Source organism: Macrotis lagotis, chromosome 6 (genome assembly GCF_037893015.1).
Source record: "Macrotis lagotis isolate mMagLag1 chromosome 6, bilby.v1.9.chrom.fasta, whole genome shotgun sequence".
Taxonomy (NCBI): Eukaryota; Metazoa; Chordata; class Mammalia; order Peramelemorphia; family Peramelidae; genus Macrotis; species Macrotis lagotis.
This window is the reverse complement of record NC_133663.1, coordinates 32,103,263-32,125,541: the sequence shown is the minus strand read 5'-3', so window position 1 is coordinate 32,125,541 and position 22,279 is coordinate 32,103,263. Positions and strand designations below refer to the sequence as shown.

General features: G+C 42.8%; 1 protein-coding gene across 4 annotated transcripts in view; it reads left to right on the top strand.

The window, feature by feature from the left end:
• PLD1 (phospholipase D1) overlaps positions 1 to 22,279 on the top strand; it is a 257,572-nt gene that overhangs the window by 47,678 nt on the left and 187,615 nt on the right. The window contains exon 1 of one of the 4 annotated variants that reach the window (XM_074190926.1): positions 15,004 to 15,078. The exons of the other annotated variants lie outside the window; for them this stretch is intronic. The gene's annotated coding sequence lies outside the window, so the exon portion shown is untranslated. Of the gene's footprint in view, positions 1 to 15,003; positions 15,079 to 22,279 lie in introns of those variants that run through there. 4 annotated transcript variants of the gene reach the window in all.

Here is a 22,279-nt window from a genome sequence, read left to right as displayed (position 1 = left end):
AAAATTGGTCACAATTTTTTCAAAGAGCTAAAAAAAGGAAAAAAATAGCAAAATTATGTTCTTCCTTAGGTCAATATGAGTGACAGATAAGTTTAGTAGTTAGAAACCTGGCCTTGGAAGCAGGATTCTGATCCAGTCTGCAACACATTAGTTGTGTGAAACTTGGCAAATTATTTAATTTCTCATTGTTCCTGGCAACTCTCTTTAGAAGACTAATAGCTGCAGAGAGGTACCTGTTAGATCTGCATTGGTGAAAGGAGCTTCACTATTGGAATTTCTCTCTATTGATTAAATCATGTGTCCAAAAAATTCAAAGAAAATATCAAGTTCATTAAAGACACTATTTGACATGAAATCAGAAAGACTTGGATTTGATACCTGTGTTTCTTACTTATTATCAGTTTGACCAGTACCTGATCTGTAAGTTGAATGGATAAGACTTGATGACTTCTAAGGTCCCTTCCACCACAAAAATCTATGATAATTATGTCAATATTCATGTGGGACTTTAAGGAAACAATTAGTGGTTCCTATCTCTGGGAAGCAGGGGTAGAATGATGGTAATCTGTGATTCACAAATAGTTGACATGTAAACCAGGTGGCAGTTGAAAGTTAGTAGGAAGGATTCATTTTTCTTTCTTTGGTTCTGTTAGAGCCACCTTTCTCACAATCTGGGACTTATTTCTCCACTTCTCACTTGGTCACTTCTTCTCTCTTCCTATCTGAGCACACTTTTTAGAATCTTTCTGGGAGGAAAGTGGATATTGTCCTGATGAGATTATCATAAAGAGTGAGGAGGAAAGGAAACCATGTCTGCAAACATGTCACATGGATGTCTGAAGTGCCTATGGTAGCTTATTTTCCTCTTAGGAAATTCTGAAAAAGTATGGAGAATCGATGCTCCCCAAGTCAGCCACATTCACGATCAGACAATGGCAAGACATATTAAGGACAATAAGCAGACTGGGGCATAATGCCAATGGAGAATTCTGGAGAAGCCATGTACATGGTAACAACAGGAAAGGAGGCAAGTCCATCATATAGCAGGAGGGAGGGAAAATGAAAACAGCCTATGTCTCACTCTGCAATGGAGACAGTATGGGATAGTGTATAGGAAGCTTCTGGCCTTGGAGTTAGGAAGAGAATTTTTGAGTTAAAAATCTCTTCTTTTTCACTTACTTCCTTTGAGACTTTAGTCATTTAAACTTGCTTGGCCTCAGTTTCCTCATCTGTAAAAAAGGGTTGATAATGGCCCTTATGTCCAGAGTTTAAAGGTCCTGAACAAATATGACCATACATAACTAAATACTTAATACATGTTTATTGATTGATTGATTTAAAGACACTCTAAGAGATCTTGGGGGGCAGCTAGGTAGTACCATGGATATGGTACCAGACCCGAAGTCAGGGAGACCTGAGTTCAGTTCTCTGTTCTCAGACGTTTACTACCTGGGCAAGTCACTTAATCCTTTCTGTCTCAGTTTCCTCATCTGGAAAATGAACTGGAGAAGGAAATGACAAACACTCCAATATCTTTATCAAGAAAATTCCAGATGGGATCCTGAAAAGTCAGACACGTGTGAACAACAGTAACAAGGCATTGTACAGTTAATCTACTCCAATCCTCCTCCTACCCTCCTATTTTACTTATGATGAATCAAAAATTGAGAGTCTCAAACTGCCCAAGGTCACATAAATTGTGTCAGAGTGAAAAGTTTAAATGCAGTTTCTCTGATGCCAAATTCAACCTTTTTTTCCCCAGTGTTCCATGGGTGAGCAATTATTTTTAATATTTTACCCATTGGTATCTAGAGGACAGTTCCTAAAATTTTGGGTGGATTGCTCTCCCCAGGAGGATTTGTAAAGGACATGAAATAGAGGATGGGAGGACTTTTATGGTTTTTAATCAGCATTATTGGAGAGTGTATCCATGTTGAGAAGCTCATAGGTCTGCTAAAGTATTAGAGGGACTGCACTATTCTGAACAAATTATCATGTTTACTTAACAAGGGCCAAGTAACCTCTTTGTTCCCTTTATTGTATAGTATGTTATTTGAAAAATTGTTAACCATTTGGAAGGTAAGAATATAATTAATTCCTAATGAATTTTACCAATTAGGGAAATTGGCCAAGACAAGAGCAAACCACATAGGAAATCTCTTAAAATCTGTGGATTTTAGGAAAGAAAAATAAGACATAGGAGTATCTGATTGTATAGCAAAACTCATTATAGGCTAGCAGCTAGGTGGCACAGTGGATAGAGCACCGGCCCTGGAGTCAAGAGGACACAAGGTTTAAATCTGTCCTCAGCCACTTAATAATTGCTTTGCTGTGTGACTTTGGACAAGTCACTTAACCTCATTACCTTAAATAAATAAAATTAAAAAAAAACTCATCATAACAGATTTGGGGAAAAATTGAGTATACAAGGGGTGGCTAGGTGGTGCAATGGATAAAGCAACGGCCCTGGAGTCAGGAGTACCTGGGTTCAAATCCGGTCTCAGACACTTAATAATGACCTAGCTGTGTGGCCTTGGGCAAGCTACTTAACTCCATTTGCTTTGCAAAAAAACCTAAAAAAAATGAGTATACATACATTTCTTTTTATTAAGTGTCTGAGACCGGATTTGAACCCAGGTACTCCTGACTCCAGGGCCGGTGCTTTATCCACTACGCCACCTAGCCACCCCAGAATATATATACATTTCTGAAAGGCTCCAATTAACCTGTCCTCCTAGGAGTACCTAAATCACAGATTAAATACTGACTAACCATTGTAATAGAAGACTAATTACAAAATTAACCAATTGTACTTCTGTTCATTTATCAAATGTCAAAGCTAGTCATGTAAGGAAAGATTTTTGACTTGATTATAACCCTTAATAAATTAAGCCGTTTGAATTTAACAAGTCTGTCATTTCAAACTAAAAAGTAAAACAATGCAACTTTTTCTGTTATTGTTATGATCAAAACAGGGTGTTTGACATTTAAAATTAAATGTACAATTAGCTTTGCCAGTATAAAGCTGAATGAGATCACAATTGAATAAAGTGTTATTTGATATTCCCTTATAATGCTGTGGGTCTTTAGAGGTACCTTTCCCCACAAAGTAGGTCATATTATTAACCTCATTTTATAGATGAGGAAACTGAGGTAAACTGAGGTGACTTCTCCAGTATCACACAGGGGGTCTGAGATAGGCTTTAAATACAAATCTTCTTTTCTCCAAGACTAACATTTTATCTACTGACTCAAATGAGATAATACTCTCAAAATTTAGTACAGTAACTAGATCATAATAGAACCTTCCCTTTCTCAGAATACCATTTAGCTGCCTAGAGAGATATACAGAAAAATAAAGCAGTCCTTACCCTCAAAGATATTAAATTCTATCAGGCACCTACTTCTAAGACTCACAGCAAATAATCTTAATTTTCTACTTTTTCTATATCTTTCCTTTATTCATCTTTTTCTACCCATCGACTAGTAGCACAGGGAAGAAAAAATAGAAGATAGCTGCATCATCCCTCTGCTCCTAGAGATGGACTTTCACAAGTGCTGCTATGGACATAGTAAGGATTTTTCTTTCTGACTTGTATCTCCCTGGGGTGTGTGGTCAACAGTGGGATCCTTCAGTCAAAGAAATGTAGACATAATTGCAAATTGCTTTCCAGAATAGATGAACCAATTCCTCGCAATGTATCACTGTACCTAGCTTTCCACAGACTCTCCAGCATTGATTATTTCATTGATCATTTTTGCCATTTTCAAAAACAGATCACACCTTATCTCTGTTCCCATAGCTATCAGCCTGATCTGGACCCTCACGCTATAGTGGGGAATCAATGAATTTGGAACCAAAAGATGTGGGCTCAAGTGCCATATTGCTATTTACTACTTATGTAACATAGACATGTTCTTCATATCCCACCTTCAAGTCTTTTTCACATGTTCTTTATGCTTGGAATAGCTTTCCTTTTGCTTGTTAAATTTCTCTTCTTCACGGAGTGGAGCCAAGATGGTGGCAGAACAGCCTCTCTTAGGAGCTCTCTCCAAAATGTCTCAAATTTCTCTTCTTTCCAATACCAATTTAATTGTCACCTTTTCTAGGAAACTTTCCCTGTCCTCAGTATTAATGATATTTCCCTCTCTGAGTTGACAAAGCCCTTCATTTTCATTTCCCTCATGTACAAATCATTTTATTTTATCTTGTGATGTGTTTGTGTGTTTGTGTTTGTGTGATGAGGAAGCTGAGAATGGAAGAGGTAAAGTAATTTGCCCAAAGTCACAGCCAGTATATACATGAGGCAGAATCTGAATTCAGGTCTTCCTGATTCCAAACATAATTCTCTATTCTTTGGGCTCCTCAGCTCAATATTGCAGATTTACTTTACAAGGTTTATGAAGGCAGGAACTGGTGAACCTTATTTAAACTTATGTATTCTAATGGCAACACGGTGTTCTGTACACAATGGATGCTTAATATAGGCTTGTTGAATGAATCAACGAATGAATATGTTCTTGTTCCAATAAAGTAAGGTGTAATTGCATGTAAGCATAATATGAGCAATGATTAAAGCTAGAATTATTTTCAAAGTAATAACTGTCAGGCAAAACAGGAAATGTGGAAAGGACTGGAATCTTCATAAGTAAAATGGGGGAGCAGTTGTTCATGGTTGTCTCTAAGGTCTTTCAAGTTCAAGTTAAAGACCTGAAATAAATCCTCACTTCTCCAAAACCCAGTCTATAATCCTAGGATCATCACATACATAACCACATTACAAAAATCAAATATGACAAGTACGTAAGTGATGTGAAAACTTAGGGAATTCTCAGAGGAGAGAAACCAATCAACAATGCAAGTTGGTCATTTTTCTACAATTTCTAGTCTTTGAGATTTACCTAGAGCACTGAGGTCAAGTGACTTGTCTATTTACAAAACTAGGATTGCTCAGAGGCAGGACTTGAACCCAGGTCTTCCTTTTGTATCAAATCAACATGGCTTGGAGCAATAGTAGGACACGGGATTTGCCATTTTCACTATCCTTTGTATTAGGTAGGTTTTTATTACACTCAATCAAATATTCTGTTTCTCTCTTGAACTTAGTGACAGAGAAAATATGATTTCATTTCAATATATATTTCTAAGCATCCACCCTAGTCTGGGTGCTATGAGAAGATCTGAGATAAATAATCACAAATTTCTTGTCCCCAAGAGCCAATAGCTACTACATTAGAGGAAAAGGATCAGTACTTGTACCAACCACTTAAGCAGAGACTGATGGCCATTTGCCATTGGATGTGGAAGGGGGGATTCTTTCATTCTCTCTATTTATTTACCTATCATCCATCTATCTATCTATCTGTCTATCTAGCTATCTATCATCTAACCATCCTTTTTGTTTTATTTCACTATTGCCTCTAGATACTCCCTCCTGACTAGGTACTGAACTCTTCCACCTAACAAAGGAAACAAGATAAGCAAACCCACTGATACTTTTATCTGGTTTGACTGTGTCTGCAACAGTCTTTTCTTGTAAATCCTCACTTCTCCCAAAACCAGAGAAAGGAAAGCTTCCTTATCTCTTCAAGCAATTATTCATAGTATATATCTTTTTCATGGTCTTGCCATGTATGGTATTTTAGCCTTTGTGTATTTGTTCTTCTTATGCTCCTTATGTCATTCTGCATCAATTCATATATATCTTCTATGTTTTCCTGAATTTTCCATATTTGTCATTTCTTATTGCTTACTAATATTTCACTGCATTCATATACCATGGTCTTTTCAATCATTCCCTCATCTTTACTTTCTGTAGTTTGCTACTACAAAGAGTGATCTGTGAATATTTTGGTATTTTAGAGGCTTTTCCCTCTGTCTTTGACCTCCTTGGGATGTGTCCAAAGATTGGGACTGCTAGGTCAAAGAGTATGGACAGCATCATCACTTTTCTCACACAAGTCCAAGCCCATTCTACTCTCTGTCCCCAGTACAGTTAAACCAATTCTCAGCTTTATCAACAATGTATGTCTGTTTTCCCACAGCCTCTCCACCATTGACTGTTTCAAAGTTGATTATTATATTTGTTTGTTTTGGGTTATATTTGCCAATTTCAGATTGGCCTTCAAAGTTCCTCTTAAATCTGAAATTCTGTGATTCCAACAAAAAAAAGAGGGAGGGATAAAATCTAATGTAAAGTGCCTGAGATGGACATTTGTTTATTATGGGAGTATATTGCAAGATTTTTGAGGCGATGGGGAAAACTATTTTTATGACAACATATGGTAGAAAAATAGGATAGAGAGCTACCCCCAGAACAAGAAAAATGAAGATTCAAGTCTTGCCTCTAATGCATGTTGTCTGAGTGAACTCTCAAGAAGCTGATAATCATAGATAAGATTTGATTTTAAAAATGTGGTGGAAAGAGTTATTACAGCAGTCATCAGGAGATATGGTTCAAGACCTGGCCCTACCAGTTTTTAGCTCTCTGACCTGAGTTTTTCTGGGCCTCAGTTTTTTTTCCTATATGTAAAATATTGGGGTTGGGCCTCTCAGATTCCTTCCTATTGGCAGTGGGGTCCTGGCACACTGTTGAGAGTTCAACCAAGGACAGTCCCAGACTTTGGGCAGCAGTGTTCTTTAATGAAGAGAGATCTAGGAGGTATAAGAATATATATTTTATAGCCAATAGCAATTGGCTGGCTTTCAGAGATTTGTAGCAGCATTTCTAATCAGACTCCAGTGAGGTTCTAGAAACTCTGAGGTACATTGCCTAGAGCAGAACACAGAAACAAGGTAGTGTAGGGAAAGAATCCTGGTCTTGGGGTTAGGAAATCTCTGAATTAAAATTCTGCCTCTGCTGCTTCCTAGGAACTAATATGGGCAAGGCACAGAATAGCAGGTGCGGTATATAATGTGACACAGTAGAAAGAACCCTGGTTCTGGATTCAGAGATAAAATTCCAACTCTGCTTTTATTTTTGGCATTTTTATTGTTTATTAATAATATATCTATTATTTAGACAAGTCCCAGCTCTTTGGGTCCCTATTTTCTTATCTGAAAACAACAGAATTGAACCCTGTGGGTACCTTTCTTTTCTCAGTTGGAATCCTGTGATGTGGCAAGTCACTTAAATGCTCCATGCCTCAGTTTTCCCATTTGTAAGTGAGTTGGGCTATATAATCTGTAAATTCTTTCCTGTCACTCAAATGGTCCCAGTCCCCATATCAGATAAACAACCCCCTCAAGAGATACCTAATGATTGTCTAAAGTCAGACAGAACCTCATACTTCTTGAGGTATTTTTGAACTTTTGTATAGCTCTGCCAGCAAGTTTATGCCTTATATCAAGCCCAAATTTATCTCTTTGCAACCCTGCCTCCAAAGTAACCAGTATTCTTGATCCTTTATAACCAAAGAGATCACTTCTAAGCCTGCCTTTCTTCTGACTCTCCCCCTTTCCACTAATTTCTCAATACCTCTCTTAAGCTTGCTCAGTCTGAGTTTCCTCACCTGCAAAATAATATTTGAAATACCTGGGTTTTGTCCAAAGAATGTAAACTCATTGAGAGCAAGGACTATTTTTTTATCCCCTGGACCTAGCACAGTGCCTGTGGATTCTTATTAAGAATTATTGATTGATTGTGAAGGTCAGATGAAATGATATATATGTCAAAATACTCTGCAAACCTTAAAGTGATGTGTAAAAATCACCTGTTAGTTTTACAAGCCTCAGGAGGGCAACCAGGTAGCTGCCTGGGCAGTGCTCTCCTCTACCCCTCCTTTTCATCTTGAATAGTGTGGCTATGCTTAATATTTTCCGCCTCCCTTCCAAAGGGGCAGGGAGTGAGGCAGCCTTATGGGATTGAGGCAGTTTCCCATTATATACCTGATCAGTCTGAAATTCTACCCCATCAGCCTGGGAGGGGTGCAGTTAGAGAGCCCCAGACATAGCAATGCCCCCAGTTCTTTGTCTCCTTTCCCTGCTCTTGGCAGAGGGAGGGGAAATATCAGGCTAGCCAGTGATTTCCTGGGGATGTGGGTGGAGCAGAAAATGCCAGCCAGAAATGCAGGGGCCTCTCGCTTTTCTGAGAGAGTGCTAGGGATTGTGGGAGAAAGGTTGATCCACTGTATTTTAGTGGGCAAATCCCTTAGAAAGTAAGGAGCTGGGGCAGCTAGGTGGCTCAGTGGATAAAGCACCGGCCCTGGAGTCAGGAGTACCTGGGTTCAAATCCGGTCTCAGACACTTAATTACCTAGCTGTGTGGCCTTGGGCAAGCCACTTAATCCCATTGCCTTGCAAAAAAAAAACCTAAAAAAAAAAAGAAAGTAAGGAGCTACAGATCAGAGGATACCAATCCTAGGAGGGTTCCTTAGGGAATACTATTCCCTGGATGGTAGAAGGAATTACAAAAGACTGTGCTTGGCTAAAAATCAGGAAATGTCCATTTTGGCATCATGCAGGTTGGCAGCAAATCATTTTCTTTTGTGGCATCTCTAGCATTTGGAGTCAGGGGAGCTGAGTTCAAATCCTATCCCTGACCCTACTCACACCCTCCCTAAGTCACAATCTGACAAATGAAATGGGTGCCTTGGTTGGCCCCTAAGGTTGGTACCAGATGTAAATGGATAATCCCATAAGCAAAAGGAATCAAAAGCTTCAGCAATAGAGAGTTTTGGCAAGGAGCAAGTGAGGGAGGAGATGGAATCTGCTTCCCTGGAGAACTGAGATAAGCATCTCTCTTTGAAGACTTAGGTGCCAGCCCTAGACCACCTCTTCACATCGCTTCCATTTCAGGGACCCTCCGGACTCCAAAGGAATTTTTTCTGGAGAAAGAGAAGAGAGCTTTCTCATTAGGCAGTGGGTCAATTTGAGGATGTCTAAGCAGGCACTTCAGACTCCACATGAAAGAGGTGGCTATGGATGTAATTATCTTCTTTGCCAAGGCCTTTTCATATCCTCAAGGAATGTTCCACCCTCAGGCAGCCTGTTGTAAAATGTCTCAATTCATATATATGATTCCCTCCTTCAGCTTGTCCTCTACCATCCTCCCCAACAGAAACACATTTTTTTCTGTTTCTTTCTGTTCTTTCTTTACTCCCCTCCATTTAGACACATGACTCAATCTTTCTAAACCTCATCTATAAAAATGGGAGCGGGTGGGATTGAATGCTATGGACTCCATCCTCTATGCTATTCTGATCAAGACAAATGAGCGGATAGATTGCCTTTTCTCCATACAAGATCCAAGCACGATGATGAATAGATGTCTTCCAGCTTCTTTCCTCAAGGAAGAAAATATTTACCTTTCAGCTCTAAATCTTAGAACCCATGTGTAACCTTGAACAAGTGTCTCAGGCTTCCCAAATCTCACTTGCACCATCAGGAAAATGAAGGAGCTAGACTAACTGCTTTCTAAGGGCCCCACAATCCTAGGGGATGATTTTACAAAAGCATCATTTAGACAAAGTCTCAGTTTCCTCATTTGTAAAATGGGAGGAGGAGATGGATTAGTTGGTTTCTGCCCTTTCTTTCCTATTAGCTCTAATTCTATGATCCTGGGGATGACCTTGGACAAGCATCACTTAGGTTAAGCCTCAGTTTTCTCATCTGTAAAATGGGAGAAGGGGTGAATTAGATGGTTTCTGAGCTTCCTTCCCTATCAACTCTCATTTGATGATTTTGGAGATGACCTTGGGGAAGAATCACTTAGGCTAAACCTCACCTTCCTCACCTGTAAAATGGAGGAGAGGTGAATTAGATGGGAAGTTAGAGAGTTTCTTTCTCTATCAGCTCTAACTCTATGATTTTCGTATGAGTGATCTTGGGCAAACATCACTTAACCTAAGCCTCAGTTTCTTCATCTGTAAAATGGGAAGAGGGATGGATTTTGTGATTTCTGAATTTCATTCCCATCAGCTCTAATTCTATGATCCTAGAGGTGACCTTGGCCAAGTGTCACTTAGGTAAAGCCTCAGTTTCCTCATCTCTTAAAATGGGAGGAAGGGCTAGATTAGTTGGCCCCTGAGGTTCACCCCAGCTCTGAATCAGAGCCTGTACTTCCTTGCCAAGGTCCCAGTCGTCCCTGGCTTTGGTCACCAGGTGGCAGTGCTGCCTCCATTTAGAGGCATAATCTAAAATCATGGGATTTATTTCCTTTTTCCCCTTCCTTGAAGTTTCCTTCTTCCTTGAAGGAGAAAAATGAATTCACTTTTGCTTCCTTGGGCAGATAAAGGCAGGTTCTGGTCCCAGACTCTCCTCCCTATTGAAAAGCTTTCCCAGGCTTTATGTGATTTCCATTTGACAAGAAATACAAGAAAATCTACTTGGCAGAAGCTTACTCATGGTTTCCTTGTGACATTTTGGCCTGGGGAGAATGATCTCAAGATGATTAACATGAGTAAGGAATTGCTAAATTGGGGATAAAATGGGGTTACCAAAAATAAGAGAGACTGAACTGGGCAGAGTAGCTCAATAAATACTTGGTGGATGAACATTTCTCTTAAATCATCTGTGTGTAGAACAGAGGAAGCACGTCTTCAATGGGACCTTCATTTCTAGTCACTTCTAAATAAGCAATGTGGTAGGGTGGAAAGAACTGTTGATTTTTAGTACAAGGACTTGGTTCAAATCCTGCCTCCAATATTTTCATGATATACTCTGGGCTTTAGTTTCCTGATCTGTAAAGTGAATGGGTTGGATTAGATGACTTCTAGAATCCTTTCCAACTTTATATAAGTTTTAAATATATTGGATCTTACCAATCCAATAAGATAGCTAAATAGTGCAAGGGTTGAAATACTGGACTTAGAGTTCCTACCTCAGACACTTAGTAGCTATGTGACCTTGGGTAAGTCTCAGCCTCACCTGTAAAATGGAGATGATCAAAGCACCTACCTCCCATGGTTGTAGTGAGGATGAAATGAAATAAGACAAAGTGCTTTGCAAATCTTAAAGCAATAAAATTGCATATTATTATGATGATAATGATAAGCATATAATAGTATAAATATGACACACCTTCTATGACAGAATATCTGGAATTATTCTTGGCACCAGAAATAGGAAAACAAATATCACCATGATCCCTGGTCTCCACATTCTACTTGATGGGGGGAGGGTAGAGTGTGAGAGATCATGGAAATCATTTGAACATAATAGACTTGCAGTTTCGTGTACAATCATCTTTTTTTATGGAAATACTGTTATGGAAATACTTGCTTTATTCCATAAATTAAAAATCAATTAATTTTTTTTAAAAAAGAAGGAGATCATAAGCTCATAGAACAAGAGCTGGAAGGTACCACAGAGACTATCCAGACTATTTTACAGATGAGAAAACTGAGACCCAGAGAAGCTAAAATGATTTATCCCAGGTCAGACAGGCAATAAATATCACAGGTGTGGTTTGATCCCAAGTTCTTTAACTGCAGAGGGTTTGAATTATAAGGTTCTTTTCTCCTTGAGGCAATTAAGTAAAAAGTCAAAGGTCATAGGAGCAGTTGGGATGGGGTGGGACAGGAAGTTCTAAAAACTAGAGATCTCAAGCTGATGGCACTTAAGCAGAATCTCTCTGGGAGCTGTGGATTTCAAGAGCAGGAGGTGAGAAAGGGAGTGCTCTCAGAACACTGGAGACTTTGGAATAAGGCAAATTTTCTCTCTCCCAAGAGGGGACGTGAAAGGCATTTATTCATCATTGTGCCTGGATCTTTTAGGGAGAAAAAAGCAACATATCCTATCATTTGTCTTGCTCAAAATGCCCCAGTGTATACATTAGTCAGCTGTAGTGAGTTAAAATCCTCTCTGCCATTACTGGTGTGACCCAGGGGTAAATGAATTCCATTTCCTGGGCCATTTTCCTTATCTCTAATGTAAAGGGATGAATTAGATAATCTTTTAGTAACCTTCCATCCCTCAACCTATGATTCTATGTTCTGACAAATTCACTTAGCCAAGAAAGATTTTTAAATCAAATTGTAAGAGCTGAGGTGAGTATTGCCTTGACTTCAGACCTCATTGGGGAAACTGGAATTAACTTTCATTTTGAAAAAAAACTTTCATTTTTAGTCTTCCGAGCATTTTGAACATGTGTCATGGGGTTCCCAATTTTGCAGATGAGGAAGACTGTTGAAATTTCCTTCCACATTTGATCTGATTGCTAGCAAGTTCTGAGTAGAGTTTGCATGATTTCAGCCTAAAGGGACCTGAGAATCATCTGGTCCAACTCCCTCATTTTACAAATGAGGAGACTAAGGCCCAAGTTCCAGAGTCCAGAGTCTAATTTAGTGCCTTTGAATCCAAATTTAATTTAACTGAATGACTATTCCCTAATTTAATTGCATAGTGGAAAGCAATTTACTGGAGACACAAGGACAAAACCTAAACAAGTCTTGACTTCAAGGAGTGTCCACTCTATTAGGAGGATACAACCTAGAAGTGATCAGAGTAAAACAAAATGATTCTGAGAGGTAGAGATGCCACTGCTAGAGGTAGGTGGGGGAAATGGGGAATAGAAAATGCTCTTGTAGGAGGTTGTACCTTTGAAGGAAGCCAGGGTGATGCTGATGTTTGTCTTTTGTTAGTGAAGAAGACCAAGACATCAGGGAGGTGAAGCCAAGACAAGCACATGAAAAGGATTTGAGTGAGGGGATGTTGTGCTAAGTCACCAGCCTCACTTTCTTCTCTGGAGCCATTTGGGTCCAATAGCCAGATATGAATCAGGATGGCTGGAGATGGCCCTGAATGGGAGGCAATCAGGGTTAAATGACTTGCTCAAAGTCACACAGTAAGTGGCAAGTATCAGCTTCTGACTCCAAGGTCAGTGCTCTATCCACTGCACTACCTGGCTACCCCGGAAGCAGAGAGGAAAAGAAACGTTCTCTTCCTACAATTACAGGGTGTTAGAGCTTGAGGCAATCATGGCTTCATCTAATCCAATTCCTTAATTTTATAAAAGAGGAAACTGCCGGAGAAATGAAAGGAAGTGTAGGATCACGGTTTGTAGCAGGAAGCAGTATCAAGTTCACCCCCCTCATTTTACAGTGGAAGCCTCTGAAACTCAGGGAACTCTGTGACCTTCCAAAGGTCACACAGGTAAAATGTGCTACTGCCAGAATCTAACCCTAGGTGTTTAAAGTGAGGAACTTCTCAGTCCTTCATTCTCCAAGAAGATCATGGCATCAGGGAGGTGGTGCCATGACAAGCAAGTGAATTGGACACCATCTGAGTCCAGTTGGTCTTCTTGGAGAAGGAAGGACAAACATCACTTGGGTCCAATGGCCAGATAGGAATCAGGACAACTGGAGAGGGTCTTGGATGCGAGGCACTCAGATGTAAGTGACTCTTCTAAGGTCACACAAGTGTCTGGGGCTGGATTCGAACTCCAGCCCTCCAGCTCCAAGGCTAGTGCCCCCTCCACTGCACACACTCCCACCCCACAGCGCTTCAGGCCAGGAGCTGGGGGTCCTGGAGCCACTAGTACAAGCTGGAGGGAGCAGATTGTTAAATGTTCAATGTGAGCATTCTTGGAGAATGCTGCGAATCAGGGTTCTAGAGTTCCGAAAAAGTGAGGAAAACACTGTTAAGAATTAAAGTCAAGGGGCGGCTAGGTGGCACAGCGGATAGAGCACCGGCCCTGGAGTCAGGAGTCCCTGGGTTCAAATCCGGTCTCAGACACTTTATAATGACCTAGCTGTGTGGCCTTGGGCAAGCCACTTAACCCTATTGCCAAGGAAAAAAGAATTAAAGTCAAGTTCAAAAGCGAGGCAGGCCTGCAGACCCACCCCAGACGGGGCCTCTGCCCGGCGCAAACTCCAGGATCCGCAGCCGCTCCCTTCCCCCTTTTCAGAGAGGAGCCCAATCTCGGCAGAGGGGAGCTCGGACCGGGCCAGGCCCAGCCCGGGAGCCCCGAGGAGCCTCCTCTCTCCGAGGCCCCGGAGCCCAGGGTCCGGCCTTGCTGGGCCCGAGGCGGGCAGTTGGGCGGCCCTGGTGGACCGAGGCCCGGTGCCCATCAGAGCCCCCTTTGTTCGCGCCTCGCGGGCACCGCCCCGCGCCAGGGGCCGCAGAAAAACAAAGCCCCGGGCATCCGGCCGGCTCCTCCTCGGAGCTCCGCCCCCGGGCCTCAGGGCGGGGTCTCAAGTTCAAGGCTGACTCCGATAGGCGGGCCGGGGCGGGGGCGGAGCCTGGGGGGCCGGGCCGGGCTCTGGCCGGAGAGTCCTCCTGAGCGCCAGCTCCTCCTCGGAGCTCCGTCCCCGGACCCAGGGGCGGGGTCTCAAGTTCAAGGCTGCCTCCGATAGGCGGGCCGGGGCCGGGGCGGGGCCGGGGCGGGCTGGGGGCCGGGCTCTGGGCCCGAGAGTCCGCCCCAGAGCCCGCTCCTTCGTAGGAGCTCCGCCCTCGGGCCCCGCCGCGCCCCGCCCCCGGCCCCCGGGGCGGGGTCTCAAGTTCAAGGCTGCCTCCGATAGGCGGGCAGGGGCGGGGCCGGGGCGGGCCGGGGGCGGGCCGGGCTCCGGACCCGAGAGTCCGCCCGAGCGCCCGCTCCTCCTCGGAGCTCCGCCCCTGACCTTCGGGGCGGGGTCTCAAGTTCAAGGCTGCCTCCGATAGGCGGGCCGGGGCCGGGGCGGGCCGGGCTCCGGACCCGAGAGTCCGCCCGAGCGCCCGCTCCTCCTCGGAGCTCCGCCCCCGGGCCTTGGGGCGGGGTCTCAAGTTCAAGGCTGCCTCCGATAGGCGGGCCGGGGCCGGGGCGGGGCCGGGGCGGGCCGGGGCGGGCCGGGCTCCGGACCCGAGAGTCCGCCCGAGCGCCCGCTCCTCCTGCCGAGCTCCGCCCCCGGGCCTTGGGGCGGGGTCTCAAGTTCAAGGCTGCCTCCGATAGGCGGGCCGGGGCCGGGGCGGGGCCGGGGCGGGCCGGGGGCGGGCCGGGCTCCGGACCCGAGAGTCCGCCCGAGCGCCGGCTCCGGGCTCCCGCAGCAGAGCGCCACCGTCCCGGGCCGCAGCCTCGCGGGGGGCAACTCGTGGAGGGCCGAGCCGGGGGCCCCGCTTCTCCGCGCCGCCGGGATGGCGCTGCCGCCGCCCCAGGGGCCCCAGGTGAGTGCGGGGCCAGCCCCGAGCTGGCTCCCCGGGCTAGCTAGCGGGCCTGAAGAAGTAGCGGCGCCGGCCCGTGAGGGGGCCCCGGCGCCCCTGCCCGGGGCGCTGCGCCACGCCTCAGCCCCGGGCTGGCCGGCTGGCCGGGGGCCCGCGGGCGGGGCCGGGGCCCGGGTCCTTCTCCTCGGCCCCTCCCGGGAGCTCCGCCCGGCGGCGGCGCGGCCGGGGTCGGGGTGGGCCACGCGGGCCGCCGGCTCTCCGCCGCCCGGGCGCAGCCAGACGCGCGCCGGGGCCGGGCGCGAGGCCCGGGGGGCCCGCTGGGCACGGCCCGGGGCCCCGGCCCTGCAGGTGTCTTGCACCCCGACGCGCGGGGCGGGGGCCGCCTCCTGGAGCCGGAGGAGCTGGGGGGCCCCCAGCGCGGGGCGGGCTCGCTCCTGGGGGGCCCCAGCCTGCTTTAGAAGCGCAGCCACCGAGGACCAGAAGGGGCCCGTCCCCGGCGCTTCGCAGGCTCCTTTCCAGGATTTCTTTGGAAGAAGCTGGTCCGAGGCGGAGGGAAGGAGAACTCACATACTTATATAAAGAGGAGACTTGTGTCATAGAAGTTGTCGGAAAAAAATGGTGGAGGGAGTCTAGGCTGAGTCCGTGCAACTGAAGGTTTTCTTCCTGGCTCTCAGATTATCAGGCGGAATTTTCAGTCATTTCAGTCCCGCCTGACTCCTTTTGGATCCCATTTGGGGTTTGCTTGGCAAAGATTCTGGGGCCGTTGGCCATTTCCTTCCACGGGTCATTTTACAGAGGAGGGAACAGGGAAACAAGGCTAAGTGACTTCCCTCGGGTCAGGAAGCTAGTAAGTGTCCGAGGTGGGTTTTGGATTCCGTCAGATGAGCCTGCCCACTGTGCCACCCAACTGCCTTTATAAAACGTAGATACTATTAAGAAATGGAAATTACAGGAGCAGCTAGGTTGTAAGGTGCATAGAGCACCAGCCCTGGAGTCAGGGAGGACCTGAGTTCAAATCCAGCCTCAAACACTTCATAATTACCTAGCTGTGTGATCCTGGGCAAGTCACTTAATCCCATTGCCTTGCCAAAACAAAATAGAAATAGAAATTGCCAAGTGCGTAAAGAGTGAGCTAGTCTCTGAGGCTTCTTAATATACATTTCTAGAAATAAATGTTTTCTTTGTCAAATGATCTTAGACTTTGTGGTACAGTGCACTGCACTGATTCAAAGGGCCTGGGTTCAAACTCCAAACCCACCTTTTCCCCAGGTTTACTGTCTGTTTGACCTTGGCACGTCACTTTTTCTCTGTAAAATTTGAGAGCTAGACAAGATCATTTAAAAAAAAAGATTTGCATTACAAAGAAGTAGCAGGTCAACTAGAGGATGGTTTAAACTCTGCCATACCTAATTTGTCTTCATCTCTCCTCTGACATTGCCTTCTGTCTACTCTGGACTTATCTCATATAAGCCTAATAAATGACATTATTTCTTTGGCTACAGGGACTCTTTTTGCCTTTCTTTGCAGGCCCAACTCTTAGCACAGTGCATTTAGATCTAGCTGCAACCCATTGGGATCCAAGCAAAAACAGTTGACTGAGTTTTTGTTTTCTTAATTGCTTCTTCCACCATTATTGGAAAGAGTTCCCCATTATTAATTTAGATTCTCCTTCCCTCTAAATGCCTTCACTGGCTTGGTATCCACTTCTTTCAAAGAAATCTTGGGAATAATCTGATAAACTTCATGGAAGCTAGTTCTCATCCATACCCTGGGCTTCAGAATTGTCCATTTTCTCAGGTCACAGATGATAAAGGACTCAGGAGCAGAATGAATCACACACTTGCCCTCCCTCAAATATGATTATGTCTTGGTTTAGGCAGGCGGTATTTTCCTAAAACAGACTCTATTAGGCCTTCAAGAAACATCAAGGTATGTGTCATCACTTGTGGTACCTCCACTGTTACTAATGACTGTCAGTGACCCATAAATTAGAGGAAGACTTTGCTGGGCATAGCCACCAGATTAAGAAAAAGACTCTCGGACTGGAAGCTGAAATGTACTCCTTAGGCCAGCTAGTCCAACTACCCGTTTTACAGATGCAGAGAGAGCAGGTGACTTGTTTAAGGTCACATCAGTAAGAGGCAGGAGCTGAATTGGAAGTCAGGTTCTCTGACTTCAAAGTTTTCCCCCTTTCTGTTGTACCAAGACATTTCCTATTTTCCTCATCAGTTAACTGGTGATGTCTTCTGGAGATTGGCAACTTGAAAAACTCATATTTTTTACTGACTTCAGAACTCCTTTTCAGGAAGATAGCTCTATAATGCTTGATGGGTATTAACAATTTTCTTATGGATAGCAGTATATCCAACTCAAAACATTAGTGATAGTGGAAATGGGGAAGTGGTATGGGGAAAAACCTAAATAACCAAATTTTGGGGTTTTTCCATAGGTACATTTTCTGACAAATTCTATTTCCATGAAAATGAAACTATCGTACAATGAGAATCAGTATAGCAACATGGATAGATTGCTGAATGTAGAGTCAGCAAGATTTAGATTTGAATCCCTCAAATAAGAAATTTAACTTCTCTGAATCTAACTTTTCTTATCTATAAAATGAAAAATGATAATAACAATAGTAACTCATGTTTATGCGGCATCTTATGATTTTCAAAGTGTTTTATAGAGTTTATATCACATAATCCTCATAACAATCTTGTGAAGGAAGTAGTATATAATTCCCTTTTTTTAGGTCATTGAGTAAGTGGTTTGCCCAAGGATTTGAACCCAGGACTTCCTGACTCCAAATCCTCCCAAAGCATGAATCTCATTGACTGCAATGTAGATCAAATAGATCAAATGTGTTTAAAGTGCTTTAAAAATGTATTATTATAAATGTCAGCTGTTAGTATCACCCTATTCACTTTTGTGGTGGCAAAATATTAAAAATTCATAATTTTTGGCATCAGGAACTTGCTAAGTTCAGACTTCTAGCAATTGGAATAACAGGGACATAAGATGTTATGAGAATAGTGAAGTTAAAGGTCTTTGTTGACTGACTTGACTTCTTCCTGACTTTGTGCCTTATTTATTCACCCTTCTTTCTCTTCTCTAAATCTTGAAATACCTTTTCTTCCTGAGGGTATCTCTGTTACTACTTGCCTAGGTTTATTCAATTAGTCTCTCAACTTGTTACAACTAGAGGGTCAAGTTCATTCACTCTTACCCAATGTGACTTCCTTTTCACAAGCCACTCAGTAACCACGCATGTGAGGGCTATTTTATTTGAAAACAAAACTGAATCTCAAAATGAGAAGACAGGTAGTTTAGGCAAGCCATCCATAATAGGTCCAAGTCAGAGTGTTACAGTTCTGGATTTGAGTCAGAGAACCTGCCACATTACCCATGTGACTTGGAACAAATCCCTTAACCTCTCTGGGTCTCAATTTTTTCATCTGTAAAATGGACTTGACTACATGATTCCTTCCAGCTTACAACTTAGGATTTATGATCTCACTAAGATGGGCAGATCTTGACACATGAGGAGAATAAATTTTCCTTTTCTAGCTTCTGGGAACTGAAGTGAACCCCTTTAGGACAAACTAGTCCAACCACCTCCTTTGATAGATGCAGAAACTGAGATCCAGTGAGAGCAGGTGACTTGTTTAAGGTCACGCAAATAAGGGGCAGGGGCTGACTTGGAACTTGAGTTCTCTGATTTCAAATTTTCACCTCTTTATGATATACCAAGATGTTTCCTGTTTTCCTCATCAGTGAACTGGTCTTCTGGAGATTAACAAAAGCTTACAAAGTTTACTTGCCAAATCCAGTAGATATATGAAAAGAAGGAGGTAACAAATCAGTAACTAGGTCCAATTCAGTAGTAGGGAATGTTTTTTCTGACTTCTTGACCTGATTGGTTCTCTTGGGTTGGGCAAACTGGACTCATGTCTGAATCCACTGTCTCTTTTGCCACTTCTGACTGTTATTTCGAAAATAATAAACATAACAAGAAATAGAAATGGTGAAAAGATGTTTTACTTTAATTTTCACAATAAATCTGTGAGGTGCATGCTGATAGGTATTATCTGAATTCTCTAGCTATGGAACTGGAAATGACCTGCCTGGTTTTACAAAGTCTTCAAGGTGGGAATGATGTACCAGAATTTGGGAAACAGACATTTTGCTATATTGCACTCTAGTCTCTGCTCAGATGCCATCCTTGCTGCATTGGGAAAAACTACTGCCTTAGAGTGGCAAATACTTTTTTTTCATTGAGCAATATACTGATCTGAGGGAAGAATTCTAGAAACAAGACTTCTGGTTCCATGTAATTCCTCGGTGAATTACTGTCCTTCCTTTATGAGGCTAATGCTCATTTATCTCATGCTATAAAGTATACAAAGTGCTCTTCTCAAGTCTTGTGGAAGTAACGGTGGACATATCATTGTCCCCCTTTTTCAGATGAGAGAGAGAGAGAGAGAGAGAAAGTAAAAAACACACTCTTCCAGGGTCACATGGCCAATAAGCATCAAATCCAACACTTTTGGTTCCAAGGTCAGAGACTTTCCCTCAATATTATCTTGTTAAATGCTACTGATGCTTCTCCAATTGAGCATAGGATTTGAGAACATAAGTTCTTTTTTTATTAGCTAGAAATTATCTAGTTCATTGCCAATGGTTCTGAGTACAAGGTGTGTTTGTTGGTATACTCTGAGGGTAACTGGGGCATTTTAGGATTGATGACCATATGCTTTATCTGCAATTTTTCTCTATTTTCCCCTAGCACCCATGTAAGTGGGAATAAACAAGATAATAGAGAGGAAGGGTAAGGAAATAAATGTTTATCAAGTGCTTAAAATACACTAGACAAAGCTCTAACCACTTCATAAATATTTCTTTTGATGGTTACTATATGACCTGAGAGGTAGGTGCTGTTATGATTGTCTTTTACAATCGAAACAGATGGAGGTTAACCCAGGCTCACACAAGTATAAGTATCTGAGGTCAGATTTGAACTCAAAAATTGTTTTTTGGGGGGCAAAGGAAAAATGGTAGTTTGTTAATCCGTTCCCTTTCCCTTCTAGTCCTTAAGTACAGGAGCCTCCTCAAGGTGTCTTATGTCACATGTGATGGAGAGCAGAAGGTATAGGAGAAGACATCCACTGAATGTGAATGTGGGATCTTATAGTGTGTCTACAGATATCAATTATTTATTATGCTGGTTTAGGAGATGGCACCAATAGAATGTCTCTAAGTTCTCTAAGTTTTAGTGTATAGAAAAAAGCACAAGATACAGAATTTGAGTTGCCTCTGATATTAGATTGATAGATTAAGCATTTATTAAGCACCTATATAGTTATTAATATATTTACATACACATTTTTAGATATTTATTCAGGTTTTTGTTATATATTTATTAAGTGCTATTTAATTTGGGAACACAAATACAAGCAAAAGGAAAGACAGCCGCTGCCTTCAGGGAACTTACATTCTATTGGGGGAAGACAATAGAGTATAAATTTCTTTAGGGAAGACAATAAGTAAAAAAGGAGAAAAGTAGGGATAGAGGATGGAAGGCCACCATGTAGGAGAATTGTGGAGAAATTTAGAAAGTGAGCAATACAGCAGTGTGCTGCAGTCAGTTTGAATTGGATTACTGAAATTGATTGTTAAATTTTCAGTGTAAGAATTTATACCTTGGAAATTGGGGACCACTACAAAAACAGGGCTTGTTGATTGTCCCAGACAGAGAAAATGTGAATAATGCAATTAAACTTAAGTGTGTTTCCTGCATACATTTTGTTCCTTCGGGAGAGAGTTGGGTTGTTAAAACATTTAACTAGTCTACCAGTAGGTCCCTTGGTAGTGTTGAGAGAGGGGTGAATATGTTTCATTTAGACATTTTCTCAAATAGAGGGTTTGAAGGAGAATTCACGAAAAGGAAGAGGTGATAGAGGAATCTTCCAGGGTGAGGTGACTGTTGGGATAGAGGTAGAATGTTTGGAAAATCAAGAGCAGAGTCAAGAGTAGGCTGATCGTAGTTGACTTGGACACTTCCTCAAATGAAGATTCTGAGGAGGAACCGGACAATTGGTGGAGGGATGAATGGAGACTTCACTACTTTCTAACTCTGTAACTTTGGGCAGACCCTTCATCTCTAGGATGAAGGAATACAGATGGTCTTTAAGATCCCTTTCAGCTAAAGCCCATTGATCCTATGGTCTTTGTATCTACAATTCTTCAATTACTGGAATTCATCTTATAGTAATGCAGACTGAAGCTATTGGAGATGAATTCAGAATTTGGCCTTTTTGTTCTGTTGAATTTAATTAGAAAAAACATTTGTGTTCAATTTATTCATCCTTGTCATGTGGGACTTCCTATTGAGAATAAGCAGCAGAATGGCATAGTGGAAAGCACTTTAGTTTTCTAATCAAGTAGATGCCGGACCAAATCTGGGTTCAGACATTTATTAATCATGTACTCGTGGGGAAATCATTTAATCTTTCCAAGCCTCAATTTCCTTATCTGGAAAATGAAGGCAGTAGTACTTACTTCATAGGGTTTTCTTAGGCTCTAATGAGGCGATGAATGGAAGACATTTTCAAAATGGTAAAATGACATGTAAATGTGAGGAAATGACAAAATGAAGGAAGTGTGGGGCAATGGGGAGAGAGCTGTCCTTGTTAGGAAGACACATGGTCACTCAGTGTGACTAGGCAATGCTCTGAGCACCCTCATTAAGAGGATTGGTAGAGAGACCTAGGATTTCTCCACACCAATGATATTATAGACCCATTACATGACCCATTATTATTATTTGACTCGTCTTATCACTGAACTTAATCATTCTTGATCATCAAAAACTTAAAAGCATTATGGAAATTTCGAAGGACTCTCAGAGCCTTGGAGATAAGTCAGAGACATCAATAATAGTTGTGGGGAGAACATGAGTTTGAAAATCAATAATCCATACTAGTGGGATAGCTAAGTGGTACAGTGTCTAGAGTATGAGAGCTGGAGTCTGGCAGACCTGAGTTCAAATCTGGCCTCAGACATTTCCTAGTTGTGTGATCCAGGAGGGCAAGTCATTTAACACTTTTGCTACCTCAATTACCTCATCTGTAAAATGAACTGGAGAAAATAGGAAACCATTCTAGTATCTTTGCCAAGAAAACCTCAAATGGGGTCAGGGAGAGCT